At 33.0% G+C, this 19158-nt stretch overlaps 1 long non-coding RNA gene across 1 annotated transcript; it reads right to left on the bottom strand.

The window, feature by feature from the left end:
* Positions 1-1004: 1004 nt before the first annotated feature.
* LOC135212539 (uncharacterized) lies at positions 1005-14965 on the bottom strand. The gene is made up of 2 exons (XR_010313923.1): positions 10128-14965; positions 1005-10076 (listed from the first exon to the last, which is right to left on the bottom strand). It is a non-coding gene; the product is annotated as an uncharacterized LOC135212539 (long non-coding RNA).
* Between the last annotated feature and the right edge of the window lie 4193 nt (positions 14966-19158).

A 19158-nucleotide genomic window follows, 5' to 3' on the forward strand; every position in this document is an offset into this window, starting at 1 on the left:
TAGCCTTGGTTCACCCAGTTTATCTTGATTCTTGTTGTTGTCCTTCAAGGTTTTGATCTACGTATGTCTGGCCTTTTCTTTCCATCAAGCAAGTCTTGGTTTCCTACGATCACTCCGCATTCTGCACACCTAGTCTCAGTATTAGGAAGTAGGCTTCGCCTGGCATGCTCCCTACTGCGGAGACCTACTCCTATAGGTTGCATAAGAAAGGTTTGATAGCCAAAGGTAAATGTTTGTCACTTTTAATAACCACATGCTTTTGAAGGTCATCTGCATTCATCTCCCCAGCTCATTACCTTTCTCTGGGATGTCCCTTATGAATTTTTTTTTTTACATTTTTTAACAAATTATAGCTCCTTCTAACTAGGGAAAAATTCCCTTAACTGATTTGTTCCAAAACTTTTGCATCCACATATTATTACTAACACATAATTTATCAAATTCTTGGTAAGAGAATATCTTTAGTTTCAAAGCCACAGTGTAGTGAGTGTAGCAGTGCATTACACTCAACTTTTAACAATTTGTTTGAAGATGATGGAAAACCTCTAGAAGAGAGTTTATACCTTTCATTATGAACTAAGTCAAGTGTCTAAAGCTGACTTAAATGCTGGTCTACATATCTGACACGTAATATCTAGCATTTTATAGTAACAGTAACCCTAGTGTGATAAAGTGTCTTATATTAGCCTAGAGCTTTTTTTCTTTTACTTTCTACATAAGCTATATGTTTTCAAATCTGCTATTTAAAATCTATCAAAAAATTATACCTGAAAACTTCACAGATGGACAAATGGGAGAGCAGTTTTCCTTATTTTCAATGCAACATTATGATTGTGTTTCCATTTTACTTTCTTGTATACTTAATGACTTTTTGCTTTTCAATAGAGAACTGAAAAGGAATTATGGAGAATGAACTTCTTAACCATGAATAAAAACTAAGTACATACTATTTTCCAACATAGGTACTGCATTAAGTAGCAATGGTTTCCAATGAAACTAGGAAGTACTGTTACACTTTAATTTAATCTCTATTACAAATACCATCACTTTTATTATTTTGAATGCATGCTAAAACCTTACTGGGTAACAACTAACCCATATTTTTAATTCAGGCAATAATTAGTATTGGATAAATCTGTTAATGAAATATACATTTCACATTATATATCTGGAAATAAGAAGTTGATAAGTCCCAGGACACAAAAGTACCTTATCAAACTGAATTATCTTAACAATGTGACTGATCTAACTATGCAATTACTTGGATGTCACTTAGCATATGGATCAAAAAATAAAAGAAAATAATTACCAATCTAATATGGAATGAAGGAGAGAAGTCACCTTAAGAAAATGTGGATATCAAACAAAAGAAACTAAGATAGCCAAGAACTTAGAAAGGAAAATAATTTGTGGATCCTTAGGGGTTGATCAAACTCAATCATTTAATGAAGTTGGGTAACTGTCTTCTTTGACAAAATAAAATGACAAATTTTAGAATCAATTTGTATTTTTCATAGCTAACAAACCTCCAGTCTTAACAATAGGATATTTCCAAGTGCAGCTGGTAAACTGGTTAATACAATTAGAGATTGTAAGCAAGGAATCTGTGAGATCTGACAACGCCTGCGTATATGAGGTGAGATCTGGTCAAACACCGCGTCTCACCCCGTGATACCCAGTCTTTTCCTAACCGCCTTGGGAGAGTAGACGCGTATGCTTTGCTCTCCTTCCAGGCCGGTTGTGTTTTGCCCATGTTCTTTCTTTCCAGTCTGATTGAGTGTTTGTGTTTAGGATTATGGCTTCCTCTGAAACTACTCTTCCTCGCCAGCAGTGTCCAGGTGTCCGAGGATTTGAGTAAATGTACTTTATATGATAAAACATCAAGAGTCAGGAAGTTTACAAAGTGCCTGTAATTTAAATGTAATTACTAAAATAATAACACTATCAGAAAGAGAAAATCCTTAAAACTGAAGATAGTCAATACTGGTACTATATGTATCTGAACTTGTAAGCAGCTAAACATTTCAACTAAATTCTAGGTAAGTCAGGTAAGCCATTGAATAAAGCAATAAACTTCAGTCCTGCAAATATGCTGTCTCTTCACTGGCCTGCAAGACAATAACTAAAATGAAAATTGGCCTTTAAAAGACTTTGTGTGACACCCAAGTGTTAGTTACCACCTCTGTGCCACAAGATTAGAGACAAATGCCAATTTAAAGAAAGAAAATTCAATTCAATTCTGGGGGAAACCAGCCGTTCAATTTAATTTTGTTAAGAATTTGATGTACGTTGCTTCCTTCTGAGCAAGACATATTTATTTTATCTGTTTGCCATGCATTAAGCGTTCTGTTCTGTAAGAATACCTGGTATATTCACCAGATATTTTATACAATTTAGTAATGAAAATATTTTATAGTGTCCAATTCTGCAAATGTGGTTATCTGGCTACAGCTTAAACAATGTCCTAAATGATAAAGAATGTATACTGTCAATGTAGTTTCATGACAAATTAACATGAGAATAATTCAGTCAAAACTACATTATCAAAGCAATCAAAACTAAATTATCAAAGCCTACCTTTCCCAACCATGACAAAAAAGGAAACCAAATACATTTGTAAACTAAGGTAAAATGTCCTTGTTATACAAAACTCTAAGAATGATAAAAAAAAAATTTAAGAAAAACGAATAGAAAGCAATCTGACCTTATATCCCATCAGCCTATTGTTTTTCATTTTTTTCAGACTCTAAGGTTGTCGATAGCAATCACAGTAACAGCAAGTTAGATCAATCACATATTAGAGGCACTGCAGTGTTTCTGTTTCATTATTTGCAATTTGATACCAAGAAACAGAACTCACAAAAAACTGGGATGAATTTTAAAAATCTTATCAGCAATTTCATGCCCAAGACTATGGTCAAATTCAGTTGGAAATAAAGTTATCATTAACATTTATATAATAATGTTAACTGTATATCAGGAGTTGTGGGTATTGGTTACATGTAATGGATTAAAATGATTAAGGCAAGCTGTACTTTTAAGTTCAATCATAAAAGGGAGGTTCTAGGAAAACATTAAAGGTAACAAAAGATAAGATTCCTGATTTACGAAGATAAAGATTTTAGAATATTTCTTCTGAAAGCTGACAAGCATCAAATGAAAAAAATATAAAAACCTGCCCTCAGATGTATGTATCAAAACAAACTTACACTATGATAACAAATAATTAAATGTTACTAAACCAAAATAAAACAAAATGCATTTTGAACACAAAAGACAAAAACATTCCATGCACTTTGGCTTCACAAGAATCGGGTATACATGGAGATGTTTGCGCATCAAAAATGGGACCAAGGCCTGAAAACGTAGCTCTCAGGCCTTGGTCTTGGTTGGTGACTGTCATAAAGCTATGAAATCCAGTTACATGACTGAAGATTAATACTACTGACCAATAGTACAAAATAGTTAAAACGATAATGTGAGCCATCTGCCTAGGTATCCAGAAACTTGAAAGAGTTTACACTTTGTCGTCTTTGATAGGGATATGGATGTTCCCTCTAGAAGTTGACTTGCAGATGATTGAAAATTCTCCGATCATTGTCTGAATTTTTGCGAAAAATCTCCAATCATTGTCAGAGTTTTTGCTAAAAATCACAAGTCCTTTGGAAATTATTAAACATTGAAATATGACTTTTACATTACCAAGTTAACTTGGAAGTTACAGAAAAACAGGAAGAATAAAAATATTATTATACTGGTTGATTCTGTTTTTGAATTATACAGGTATATTGAATTATACAGTAATTTTTGTCTTTTCATATTATTGCTGCATTTTCTAAACTTTTGTTGGGATTCTGAAGTCTATCATTTGCTGCTATTTTCATCTGAATTTATTAGGTCTATAATATTCACTACTAGCTTTTTGTCACTATATTTGATTGCTGAGGGCAATGTAATGGTAAAAATAAGAATGCGTTTTGGCAAGAACTCATGGCACTTAATACCTGAAGCTCTTTATCAAAAAAGGCAACAACACTGCCATTTATTGAGAAAAATGTGCATTAAATACTCCCTAGTGGGAGGGGAAGGATAGACAATGGGAATGCATCAAAGAAATCGTCTGTGAGGGGCTGAGGACCTCTTAGAACATGAGACAAATATGACAGATGTACTTTACCTTAATTGACAGTCAATGAAGAAATTTCGGTAAAAATACTAGGCTAACAGCTCACACTATATCCAGAACAGCAGTTCTACTGGCAAAAGTAACTTGCAAGTTACTAAACATCTTCCTTTGGAAGCTGAATGGACTTGTACAAAACTTTAATTCTCGTGTGATCCATCTTGCACGGTGTTCACTGACAAATTTTGCTGCAAAAATACATACAAGTTCTAAACAGGAATTACTCTAAGAACTCCAGCAGCAGAAGAATCTGTCAAGATTACAGTATTTATATACACAGAAATGAAATATAAAACTGAAATCCATTCATTGCACCATATTCAAATACAAAAACCTTAGTTATATTAAAACCAACCCAACTGTATAGAATAAAAATACACTTTGCCACCAAAAGAATGTGATACTTTTTGGTTCAAGAATTCTGTCAGTGCTCTGCTTCACATATCCTAAGAATATGATACATTTCATGAGATCTTGAAATAAAGTAAACATTTCCTTTCCAAATATACATCTCACTAAAATATGAGAAATATCTACATGAAAAATGTGACACTACAAACATTAGAAAGAACATAAAGACTCACCACCATACTGATGAAGGGTTGCTTTTTCTCTCACCTTCACAAGCATTCTTTTTTAAAAATAATTAAATCATCTACCCATGATCTTTTGATAATGATCCTTTACAAGAATGCAGGAACACCCACAATCTGAGTTGCAGGAGGACGATCACTTTTTGTAGATTCTCAGCATTTGTTTGATGTCTTATTTTGGTATCCATCCATCCATGTTACAGGACCTGAAGGTTGAGCACGACAACGAGTACCATTTTGAAACTCTCATAAGGGGCCCCCAATGGTAATGGGAACTTGAATTCCAGGAGTTTCCTACAACACTGAGGGCAAGTCCAAGGGCATACAGAAGCTAATGCTTTGGCACACACAAAAAAACACATGGTCCTAAAAACTCTCCTGCCTTTGATAATGAAAGCAACTTGCCAGTGGTAGGTGTTTCATTTACCCATTACTATTATACAGTACTTCACTGAGACAAACTCAACTGAATCCACCTCATCTACTCATGTCTAATCCCCTAAACTAGGTCTGCTTGTTCCAGAGAGAACAAATACATTAAGCTGTCCACTTCTGTGAGGCTAACTTGCATGTCCTTCTTGGTTGGAGACTTGAAACAATGTTCAACAGATACTGGCTCTCAGTTCTCCCAAAAACCTGTGTTAAGGTTTGACAAGCTGCACTAATACAGAAAATAAAATAACAGCTGAGGACTCACAGAGTTAATTCCACTTTAGACACTATCACAGGAAAACAATTAAGACCTATGGGCCAAGAGATCTTAAAAGCACTGTATAATCATACATATGTGACCTGAACATGTAAACCAAGTGGGTGGAGATGGAAAGGGCAACTGCATTATTGAAAATGAGAAAAAAAGGACATCATAACTGTTGGCTGGAGTATAAATGTCCAAACTTTTTTGACTCTGATTAAAATTACCCATTCCAGGCATGCCAAGGAGAGAGAGAGAGAGAGAGAGAGAAGAGAGAGAGAGAGAGAGAATGCAGTACCCTGAGCTTGGACAAGGGAACAATTACATATTTATCAGCAGAAACTAAGGAATGAAGCATTTCAAGTAGCACTTTCCAGAGTTTCTTCCCTGTCAGTAAGAGATACAACTTACAAACATACACTAAACCTGATGCTCCTTTAATGTATATGTTGCAAAGACCACTCATGGAACAGGTCATACTTTCTGTAAAATCTCTGAGGTTAAGAAGGTCAAAGTGTCTGGAAGACAAACTGCACATACCATATCCCTACAGATCTTTATTAAGCTCCCTATTCCAATTCTTAATCAGTAAATCAATAAATAACATTGTATAAACAGCTAGAGATCTAAACCTCAAGAGCACTACAGAAAACTGGATTAATTAAAAATACGGAAATAAATACTAATTTATATAATTAAAAGACTAAAACAAATTCTGATTATTATTTCTAAATAAATAATGAAGTAAGGAGAAAATTTAATATAAATAAGGAGCTTACTCCTCCCCAGTTTTCTATACTTGGCACTATGGTAATTTGTGTGAATTTTGCGTAGGGTAATTTTTTTGTTGCACTACACAAAAGTATACATAGAAAACTTGGGTTAGTATTATAGATACAAGATACAAGTTCCCAATATCCATTAAAAGTTTAGAACAACAATAAGATTTATGCATGTCACACAGCTTCTAAAATTATGAAAACATCAATGGAGAGATTATTAAAGCCCTTGATGTAAATTTGAAGTCAATCTAAATATTCTTGTAAAACTCATGGGGAACTTACCCCTGGAAAAGAGAAAAGGTTAACACTGAATCTTAAAAGCAAACACAAGGCAAGATCTTATAAAAATGGCCTCTGATACACTGCAATTTAATACACTTCACTTACCTTGAAAACCAAATCTGATTTCAAATAAATCTTAAAAATAACAACCAGAAAAGAAGAGCACCACAAAATACTTGAACACACAAAGCTTATCAACCAACTGAAATATTTTTGTGAGAATGCTTTTATAATTCATATAATTTAACAATGAAAAGGTGGCATGCGTATTATAAAATAATTTCATTCAAGTTGCTGTGACCTTAAACAAAACATATTGCATCTTAAAGTTATGATTGTGAGCATCAGAAGACCTGGAATTCTAAACTTAATCCTAATGAGAATTCTATTCCTTGGAAAAACTAAGTTCCTAAATTCCCAAGGTACACAATAATGGTTAGCCAACTGAGGTTAGTAAATATTCACTATAAAACTCTAAATGTAAAAAAAAAAAAGTAAAGAAATCACAAAACTTTAATGTTGAGGGCTAAGTACATATTAAATGGTAAGAATAGAAGTATGAAAGAAAAATCAAATGCATAAAAGTGCATACAGATACAATTTCGTAATTCATTCTTCCTCAAATAAAGAATATGAAACGAGCAAATACTTAAAAAGATTACGGTATTTATCATTTCTTTTTCGGGGTGAGAGATAAGGCACAAAATATATTTTTGATACCCAAAGTAAAAATTTAAAACATGCCAAAATTCACCATTTCCATTATGTGATCCAGTGATTTCACAAGAAAAAATGCTGTTAAAATACAGATTTCTTGTGACATCGAATATTTCTATATCACTCATGGACTAAATGTCTAACCAATCAAAGCAAATGGTTTTCAGGGCAATATACCTCACTTTATATATTCACATTAATTATGTGTAGAATTAGGTTTTATCTATGGGTGCAGGGTCATGTTAGTTAATGGGAATAGTTCCCTGAAAAAGGATCTGTTTACAGTATCAGTGCCACAAGGAAATGCAGTGACATTCTAAAAGGTAAAGAGCTGTATCATACAACAACCATATCACAATGCATAGCTAATAACTCTACATTTGCATATTATTTTTCTTGTAATCATGGCTACTAATTCCAATCTTCTGAAAGTAAAGCAAGATTCATCGAAATTCCTTGAACACCAAAGCCAAGAATACTGTACCATGCACATTTCCATTGAATAAAATCAAATATTAAAATTATCTAAACAAGTTGTGAGTAGTACCAAATTTTGTAAGGCCTTTTCACCCCACACTATTACTGCAAGATTGTCACATTCTTAAGAAAGATTTTATCTTTCTTCACAAGTATAACATTCGGGGCCAACACCTTCATTGATCACAATCAAGATTCACCTAAACCAGTCTTTTAAAAAGCCAATAATTTGATACAGGCATGGTACTAAATATCTGTTTAATTTGGCTCTTTGAGTTGCTAAATAATAATTCTTAAAAAGCACAATCTAAAGTCTAGTAGTATTCATATAAAAAACCTATAAAGATATCCCTTGGTACATGGATACACCTGAAAGCAAGTACAAAAACACTTGTTTATCTATAAACTGTTCTTTCAGTCTGATCTGTTTTATAATAAAAGTTGAGTAAGTATACATAAGCACAAGCATATTCATCAGATATACTGCAAAAGTAAGCGTAATTGGTCAGAAAACATTTGGTGTAGCTGTTGTAACTTGTATGAGTTTCACTTTGGTATGTCTTTTCCAATATCCCTAAAAAAATAGCTTACAATTCTTTAAAGGAAAATAACTTTCACCAACTAAAAGAAAACAGTAACATTTGTGCACTTCCTCTTGTAAGTACAACAACCTCAATTTAATGGACTCCATATCAAATACATACACAACTTGGCTAACAATCAAATATCACCATCTTAGACAATCAAAGCTATTACCAGACTATTGAATAATGTTTCAAAAAGTATGAAATATATGTTACAAAACAAGAGGTTGAAGTTTGGATTGAATCTGTGGAGAAATTAAGGTTCTTTCTCTCAAAGTCCTAAAACGGAATCCTAAACATAGAGATGGGCATCAATAAGCTTTACAGTTAGCTTCAAAAAAGTTAAACCAGAAATGACAAAAATACTACCAAGAAACCCATATAGTGTCCACTTATGCACAATGGACAATCAAGATACACATTATATAAAAATCACCCTTATGTCAAATCCCTCCAATGCCATAAGAAACACACTTGGAAGCATAATGGTGTTTAATAAGTTTTACTGAATGCAGATGATAAATCATTTAAGATTCAACATACTATTCAGAACAAAATGCAACTTTTTCAAGAAAATGTACAACTAACACGAGACACTAAGGTCAGCAAATGAAATCTGTACCCTCGTTGAATAATGAGATTTCTCATTGAATACTACTACTATCTACTAAAACTTATATCCACAAAAATCTTCATAGTAGTAGAGCATTTTGTTAGAACCAAGCCAACACAAACTCAACTACTCAGAAAGCAAAATCACAGTACTTCTTCGAATCCATTCCTAAATAACGAGTATTTTCTCAACCCAAAGACTACAACATTTTCACAAATAGTGGAAACAAAGGGAGGAAACTAAATTATAAAACAACTTTCATTCACCCAAAAACCCAAATTATCATTAGACAAGTGATTCTATAAGCAGGATGTGAAACAGACCATCAAAACTTAAGTAATAACTGAATGGTAACTGGAGTGAGACTGAATTATCACACAATGAGGATGAGAATTTATGAAGTGACTGCTTATTTCCTTTTAACTAACCACTTTGCTTTCTAAGAATAAATCACTAAATCTTTGATTATTCATTATTAGTTACTTTAGCTCAAAGAACTTGTTTGTAAACATTCTGAAAAAAATGAAATTAATTAAAAAAATTTTTAAAACTGACTGCTTGTATTTTGTGCTTCCTGCATGAAAGAAAGTCTCACAGAGGACTTAGATCAAGCAGGCACAGGGTCAGATTATATGCTTAAGGAATGCATGTGTATGCTTTGTGTTCATAGCTGCTAAAAATAAACTGAAATGCTCGTGCTGGTTTATCTCTATGAGTAATTTTACTTAAAAAGATGTTCGCACTTACTGACCACTGAGATAGTATTCCAGCTCCAACATCTTCATAAAAATCATATGGGATGTAAAGAATCACTGTATCCAGCAGTTGCATTGTAGGCAAAACTTGAATTCATCTGGCAGATATTAGTTTCCAATGAAACAGAAGCACTTTACATTCAAGTACTTTGACATCAGAACATTAATCTATCAATCTTACTACCTTTACCTCGCATCAAACTACATTTCATGCTTATCAGTCAAAAAAATAGTAAAAAAACAAGGATTTAACAGTCAGTTAAGATATCCACAATGAACTTAAGAGAGATAACCTATCAGCACAAAAATTACACGAAATGACCAGCAATCAATTAGTGAATAAGAGGGACTCAAATATTACTTAAATTTGGGATGGTCTACTTTCAGCTATACGAGCTGTGTGGTGCATGTAAAACATTCATTTGCACTTTTATGTAGGAACACTACTGATTTACAGCTGCCTGGAGGTGAATAAAAATGAGCACATATTCAGTACAGAACACACAAAATTCAACAGAAAGTGAATGAACCTCTTACAACTATAAATTTTTGGTGAATGCTTGTTACTGGTACAACACAATTACAACTGTGGACTTAAATATTATGGGCATTCTTAATTATCAGTAAAGTGGAATACAAAAATCTACTTTTTAACTTGAAGACTTAACATGATATGAACATTATGGAAGTTTCATTCACAATGTTACTGGACATGCCATCCATTTTCAGATAACTCTGACCAGCTAAGCAACAAAAATTATCATCATCCCAAACACTCCCTAACTTGATGTTGCACAATCCTTCACATAACGCATCAAATAATGGACCACTCTTAACAACCACTCATCCCATCCTCTTATCACAGGCAGTACTCAATGCATACATTTGGTGAAGAAATAAGGAAAATTTTCCAGGACTTACATATAGTTATGCATTTACCCTTTGGAGGTGTGGCTCCAGGAGGTTCTACCCTTCTGCTTCTTGGCTAGTACGATCATCACCATGGTTGTGGCAAATAGGCAAATACTTCTAAGTCATAGATACAGCTTACAGATACACATACACACACACACGCACACACACAATGGATGGAAGAGTTATCAATTATGGACGATCATCGCCTTGGAACTAGAGGGATTAAGGAATAAATCTTGATACAAGATTTAGAGACCCTAACTAGAATATCTAAGTTATGATATTCTGGTATGAATATTTTTAAACAATGACAGATACTCATGTATGGTGTACATCTTCCCTCTGTTTTAACTAAATGTTGAAAGGAACTTAAGTATTTTGTATTTGTATTGATCTGAAAGACACTTGTCAAAGCCACATACGCAGCTTGGGAAGTGTTTCAACAAAAACACTTCCCAAACTATATGGCTTTGATAAGTATCTTGCAGATCAATAAAAATACAAAAGTTCCTCTCAATATTTGGTTTTAAACTATGTCGACAACACCACATATAGATAACTTGAAATTATATGGGATCTTTGCATTAGATAAGCATGTCCTATGTAGGTTTGCAAACTTTTGATCTTAAAATTTATTACAGCAGATGACCAACAATAACATTAACTTATTCAGAGATTTCAAGTGTATGAGAAGACTTTCTATTAACAAATATGCAAATTTCATCAAGCTGCACTTACAACATACTGTAACATCAATCAAAATGCAGCAAACAACAAAGTAAATGTAACCATAACTAGATTATCTGCCATGACAAAATCATGTTTTTTAGATACTACCATACGTACAGGAAAAGATAAGTTAGCCACCTCTTCTAAAACTACAAAGAAAAGTTTGCTTTAGGTACATTACCATCTCTAGCAATAAACATAACACTATGCAATATGACGACAAGTACTTAGGCCTTGGTTCAGAGACCCTGAGAGAAAATTAAAACTGTAGAAATATAAGAAAGGCTATCTTTGGTTATTGTAATTCAATTTTTTTGTCATAAATGCAACTTCCCTCATTCTGGAAAGGTAAATTCATTCAAATCACAGAAAGTTCCCTCAAATATAATCTATTCAATATTTTCAATATGCAAGGTGATTAAATATATGCAAAAAACTTAATACCATGCCATGGTAATTATCTAAGAGGAAAATTTTTTTTTTTAAATGTAAATAAGTAAATAAAGATATAATGGTAATTATCTAAGAGGAAAAAAATTGTTAAAAATGTAAGTAAGTAAATAAAGATATAAAGAGAATGCTACAGAAAGAGACACAGTGCTAACTGTTGGAGTCAAGGTTACTTTGTAACTGTCTTGGAGAGATCAGATAGCTTAAACTTAACAATTTGAATAATATAAATTAGCCTTTTACTTTCAAGTTGAGGTTCTTTTCCTTATCTAAGTTGCTAGTGTGGAATATTGCCCTTATTTCTGATGTACTTTTTTGTTTTATCTTTTTCAAAAGGATTAGTACTTATAAGACAATTTCTATAACCACTAACCCACCCTAACCTTTACCCTAGCTCTTCAAGTTTAACACAACCTAGGCCATCACTTCCCAACTGCATTCTGTTAACAAAAATATCTTTAGACTAATTAGTTTTTGTGGTTGTTTCTTTACCTAAGCCAGCTTTAGAAATGACTCGTAAAACATTCAATCTCTCAAGAATTTTCTCTACCAATTCCTTTGAAGTTAAACAAGCTCTTCCTTCACCTTTTCCCATTATACCCATGCTAATTAAGGGCCTTTGGTTGCCTGTCCAAATTGCAATTTCATAACACTGAACATAAAATGAATGACATGGATGAACCACATGGAGATTTAATAATGGGCCTGTAATGTTAGCAGTAGGAGAGAGTATCACATAATCTGGCCTCCAGCTACAGAATACATCAAGTTTATCAAGAAGCTGTCTACTGAATCTATAACTTGACACTAGTCTACCTCAACCTTAAATGTGTCTAATTCTACTGTAATCTACAAAATATACCTTTCAGCATTTTACACTGTGGTTCTGTATAAGCACTCTATTTAAAATGCAAACTAAAAAGTTTCATAAACTGATTCTCTTACTCTCACTTACATCTTGACCATACTTTGGCCAAACAAATCGAGCACTGAAGAAGTGCTAAAAAGAACAAAGTACATAGTATTTACATAATGAATGGAACCAGTTTCCCTGAAATGAGCAGTTATTTAAAATACATACTCTGAAAGTAAATAACTTCTGAGAATTGCTGCCATCTTCATAAAAGTGAGACCACCATCATGTTAGTATGGCTTCAATTGGATTACTGGTATCAACTTCTGTATTTCTTTTGCATCAGCGCAGCACTTAATCTGCCTGCCTTAACTACGTACTCAAGCATAAGTAAAAGTAAGAATATTTTTGTGATTTGTTTGAACACAAAATCAAGCAAATAAGATTCTAGTTAAAATAGTAGGGGGTTGAGCTTCAACTTGTGTAAGCACTCCCTTAAACTCATGGAAACGATGATACAGAAATGTGATGACATACATAAGTTCATGGGTATTTTATGACAAATCCTTATACCCATTCATTTTAATATTCTGTTAAAAAGATATTTTCTATATTAAAAAACCACTGGTACTATACATACCATTAGCCATTGACAGTTATCTAAGTTTGACCTGCCAAAACTTGGGAAGTATAGGTAAATATAAGTGGGCAAGCAATATCCCACAAATGGGGTAAATTTCAACCACTTTACTCTAAGACATTGGTTTTCATTTTATGAAAATTTATTTGGAAACTTTGGATATAATTGTACCCCCAATAATTAATAATATGCAACAGATAGAAGAGAGAAAATAAAATCAGATGTTAATAGCAAAGACATCAAAGAAAAAATCACCACAGTATAGAGACAGACGACACAAATGCGTGATAAAACAAATATGCAAAAGAGAACAAAGGACACTGAATGGAGACAATCAAGGAAGTAGTATTAACTCACACTGTCAAGAATCATGAACTTGCTTCCCAGTGAATTTTGGATGGTCTATCCTTCAAGACATACGTTAATGGTTAATGACAAGGCAATAACACATTTTTGTAAGAATGCATGGTTATAGCCTCTTTTACAAAGTGGACTCAGAGGTCTGGAAAAACTAAGCCCTATTAATAATAATAATAATTAAAATGAAATATAAGAAAAATATACCAACAAAAACAATACCTGACAGTCTATAAGACCAAAGTTGTCTGAGCTATTTGCAAAGGAATGCAATTCCATTTTTCATGATTCTACATCAAACAAGTTTCATACTTACTATAAAATCAACAATAAAATCATTCAATAACCCAACTTGGTCATGATGGTAAAAACTTACAAAATTGAGAACTGCTATTTGTCTCATTTGATTACCAAGATGTTTTCAAATTAAAAATTCAAAATGTTTTACCTGCAATAGCAATTTCACACCAACTCTAAGAATAGTATATGAAACACATATATATATCAGAATGACCACTATGTTAGCAAATAATGCTTTCACAATATACAGTGTGATTGTCATAAAGCAAGCTATGCTGGATTATAGATCATTCCTCTATCTGAGCTTAAACATGACCTCATCTTAAGCCAATGTGTCAGTTTGGCACAGAGAAGAAACATTTCAAAATTTTATTGATAAGAGCTAAAGCAATTAGATCATGAACATTTAAATATTTTTCAAGATGATCTAAAATTTTACTGAGATAAAATTCAAGTAATCTATCTCATACTAGGATAAAAATAGCATTCTCCATGCAATGTTGATCAACATATGAGACAGTCTCCATCCCAGTGGGTGGCACCTGCCTCACGGTAACAAAGCCATCCACAATTTATGAATAAGATCTAAAAACATTTTAAGTTGCTAAAGACATTATAGACATTTAAAACAAATTTAATTTAATAAATTACTCTAGTCTTACTTTTCCTTCTAATTACAAATATCAACAAAAACAGTACCTTATCATGTCTATTATATCACATAACATACTCTGCAGTAAAATAAGAAATCCCTGGCTAATTTAGTACTCACAGGGATCAAACTTGAATAATAATAAACTTCCAGGGGAAAATAACCTATGCAATCAATAACAAACCATACTTGTACATATATATGTATCCATAATCTCAATCTCTTAACAAGAGGACTATACTGCAGAGTTACTCCAGGAAAGAATACGCTGGGAGCATGGAACCTAATCATCTAGTTCCTCCATACGGCATCGGACAGCCATCTCAACCACTTCCAGGCTGGAGTAATCTAATTCCTTAACTAAGCAAAGGACAGCCGAAAGCAAATTTGCATTCTGAAAAGGAAAATTATAGTATATGAATTTTTAGGTTTCAAAAATTATAGTGAGGAATGTAAAAGATAAGGAGGAACAGGGTTAATCATCTCAAATCATGACATCACAATTTCAAAAGATGCTGAATTTTGCTGGGCAAATCCCTTAACCTGAATACCACCCTTAAATATTACTAAAAAATCTAAACTCTTTGCAAAATGCTAGTTCTGCCATGCAAACCAATCATTTATTTATGTGGAACTACCATATATTTCCCCATATATGACGACCTTTAAAACTTAAAATTCACCCCTAAACATTGGGGGTTGTCTTACACTACCATTCTAAAAATCAAACCTTGAATTTTAAGTGATGTTAACCCTTTAACGCTGATTGGACATATTAAATGTCGATATAAATTGTCTGTTGGGTGCCGATTGGACGTATGGTACGTCGATATAAAAAAGTTTTTTTTTTAAATTCACGGAAAAATAGTTATAGGCCTACAAGGCGAAAACTTTTGAATCACGCACCTTGGGGGACGCTGGGAGCTCACGGATCAAGGCGTTGTTTTGTTTACAATCATTACCCAGGCGCGCAAGCGCAAATTTCTTTCTTCTCGCACTAAAAAACATCAGCGACACATCTCAGAAATTATTTCGTCACTTTGACATAATTTTTGCACCATTTCATATTAGCCGTTACATGGAGTACTATATATGGAAATGTGCGCAATTTCATGTAGAATACAACAATAAATAACTCATGGTTGTAGCTTTTATCTATTTTGAAATATTTTCATATAAATAACGATAAGTGCCAAAATTTCAACCTTCGGTCAACTTTGACTCTAGCTAAAACTCTTACATTTTAGAAATATTCAATCATTTACCTTTATTTTGCAACAAATTGGAAGTCTCTAACATAATATTTCAATTTATGGTGAATTTATAAAAAAAAACTTTTTCCTTACGTCCGCGCTGTAACTCTTCCGAAAAAATCATGAATTTTTTCGTCCGATTGTCGTAATGTTTGCACCATTTTAAATTAGCCGTTACATAAAGTTTTATATATGGCGATGTGTGAAATTTCATGTAGAATACAACAAAAAACAACCCATGGTTGTAGCTTTTATCAGTTTTGAAATATTTTCATATAAATAATGATAAGTGCCAAAATTTCAACCTTCGGTCAACTTTGACTAGACCAAAATGGTCAAAAAACGCAATTGTAAGCTAAAACTCTTACATTCTAGTAATATTCAATCAATTACCTTTATTTTGCAACAAATTGGAAGTCTCTAGCACAATATTTTGATTTATGGTGAATTTATGAAAAAAAACCCATTTTCCTTGAGTCCGCGCAGTAACTCTTCCAAAAAAAATAAGAAAATTTTTCAACCGATTGTCGTAATGTTTGCACCATTTTAAATTAGCCGTTACATAATGTTTTATATATGAAAATGTGCGCAATTTTATGTAGAATACAACAACAAACAACCCATGGTTGTAGCTTTTATCAGTTTTGAAATATTTTCATATAAATAACGATAAATAGAAAAAATGTGTCCTTCGGTCAACTTTAACTCGACCGAAATGGTCGAAAACTGCAATTGTGAGCTACAACACTTACAGTCTAGTAATATTCAATCAATTACCTTCATTTTGCAACAAACGGGAAGTCTCTAGCACATATTTCGATTTATGGTGAATTATTGAAAACAGCTTTTTTTACGTCCACGCATTACGAACTCATGCATCATTTTGTGATAATATTTTCTCTGTGTTGCCTTGATCGCTTTACAATGTGTTATATACCAAATTGATCGCAATTTAGTGTACAATACAACGGAAAAAAATTCACTCTTTAGCTTAACCGATTTGCTCACAGCGCGATTTGTATACAATTATGTATGAAAATTTTTTTTCGTGCTGTCATATATCCCAATATTTATATATGATAATGATATATTTTTTCATTTCTGATGGTTGCATACTAAACTTCAGGCAATGACAAAAAAGGAGCCAAAATGAACTCTTAATCTTGAAAACTAAGCATACTGTGATTTTTTGAAAAAAACATTTTTTCCGCTTCGGCGCCCACTTGCGAACGCCGCCGGCATACGGGAGACGATTTTTAAAATACCACTTCGGGGTTTAAGGGTTAATTGGTAGGCTAGCCTCGGCCTCAGTGCAATAACCACCGACATACATGAAAAGATTCACGTTATGAAATAAACTGGTAATAAAGGAAATATAACCATTTTTACATTATTTATATATATATTATTGGCATATTCAAGGAATCATTCTTTATCAGTGAAATCAGCTTTTCTCAGTGTGAGCCCAACTGACAAAATGTAAACATCGAGTTATGGTTTTGTTCTCGGTAACCTTCATCTTTTAGTAACCTTTCAGAAATTTTAATGGTAGGGTAATTACGGTAGTAATAACATTTAGGATAACATAATATTCACTTTCCATTAAAAATTAATCATCATTTTGGTGGTAAATAACACAATTACATACAACTGTTTAGAACAATCTAGTCACACGAATGATAATTATTGTACATTAGACTAACCTCTTTTCCTCCATCTCTTTATCCCATCTAGTTAAATAAGCTAAAACAAGTAATGAGAATGATAAAAATATCATTAGTAACGCTGTACTCACTGCGTAAATATTTACAGCGATAAACAATCGGACGAGAAACAGCTGATTTGCTATGAACTGAAACGGATATCAACAGCTGCTTTGCTTGCATTTTTACCATCATATGTATAGTACTATATGTTGCAAATGACATTAAGTAGAATACTACTGATATATTTTTACATTATAGTATGTACCGTATACCCTTATTTGCTATGGAGAAAATATCGGCAAGGAAATATACTGCTAAATTTAAGCTGCAAGTTGTAGCTGAAGCTAAGAAAACAATGTTCAAGCAGCTAATGACTATAAAAATCATGCATCGGCAACATGGATGAAACTCCCACTAAACTTTGATATGCCGTCAAACTCGACCATAAATAAAAGTGGAGAGAAAAGTATTGTTTTAACGTGTATGGCTGATGGGATGAAACTTCCCCTACTGTTATCTTTAAATGGAAATTGATGCCTAAACAAAAATTCCCAAACAGTATCATTGTCTACATTCAGAAAAACCTAAACAATGCAAAATGGAGCATGACTGTGATGTTTGTATTTTATAATTCACTAGTAATATGAGAATACTGTACATACATTATTATTGGATACAGTGAAGTAAAGCATAACTTTTTAAAATATTCATGGAAAAAACGCATATTTGTTATGTTGGTATTTTATACTATTACGATACTACTAAAATGTGAATTTTACATAATCTAATTTTATATCTCAATGTGATGCGTGATAAATTCATGAAAATTTCCCCATAATTTTTTACCTTGTCTTATCCAAAGGTTGTCTTATACACGGAAACATACAGCATGTGTCTTGTTGTTTGTATAGTTTGGATATGAAAATGCAAGCTATGCAGGGTTGGGAGAGGGAGGGGGGGGAAATCATTATATGAGTGGTTGGCTCAAAAGAAAAACCTAATGCACTTCATCACAGATTCATCAAATTTACTATATGCCTGAACAAAATTTTAAGGGAAAATCCAAGATGCTGAATGTCCTGGTCACTGAGACTTGCAAGACTGCGAAGAGACATATTGGTCAGGGACTAATGCTCTGGTAGTAAATAAGTTGCTAAAAAATAATGATGAACTCTTAATAAAAAAATAAAAAATAACGCGTGCAAAGCAATGCAGTTACATGGGAATGTGTCAACTCACACAAAAAGTGAGGAAAACATTCATGAAATGTAATTGCTAACAATACATCTTTGGGATGTCAGTAAAGAATGGCTATCAGGAATAAAGTGTTAAGATGTTGTTGATTCCTTTATGACCTCACCTACGGTAAAACATAGAACCCAATGAGTAATGGTATAACCATTTAAGAATTATTTGCCCAAGATAAAACTCAACAAAGTTATATTTACATAGTCTGAATTGAAAATAGCAGTTGCATCCAAATTATGCCTATGAACTATTGAAATACAGAGGGGGTTTGATCTTGTGGACAAGAATGACCAGTTTTTTCCACTGACTTTTAAAAATAAACAATCTGGGTGTTACCTCTCAAGATAGGTTCTTCTCAGGTAGTACTAACAGGCT

Source organism: Macrobrachium nipponense, chromosome 41, assembly GCF_015104395.2.
Source record: "Macrobrachium nipponense isolate FS-2020 chromosome 41, ASM1510439v2, whole genome shotgun sequence".
In the NCBI taxonomy this organism is placed as follows: Eukaryota; Metazoa; Arthropoda; class Malacostraca; order Decapoda; family Palaemonidae; genus Macrobrachium; species Macrobrachium nipponense.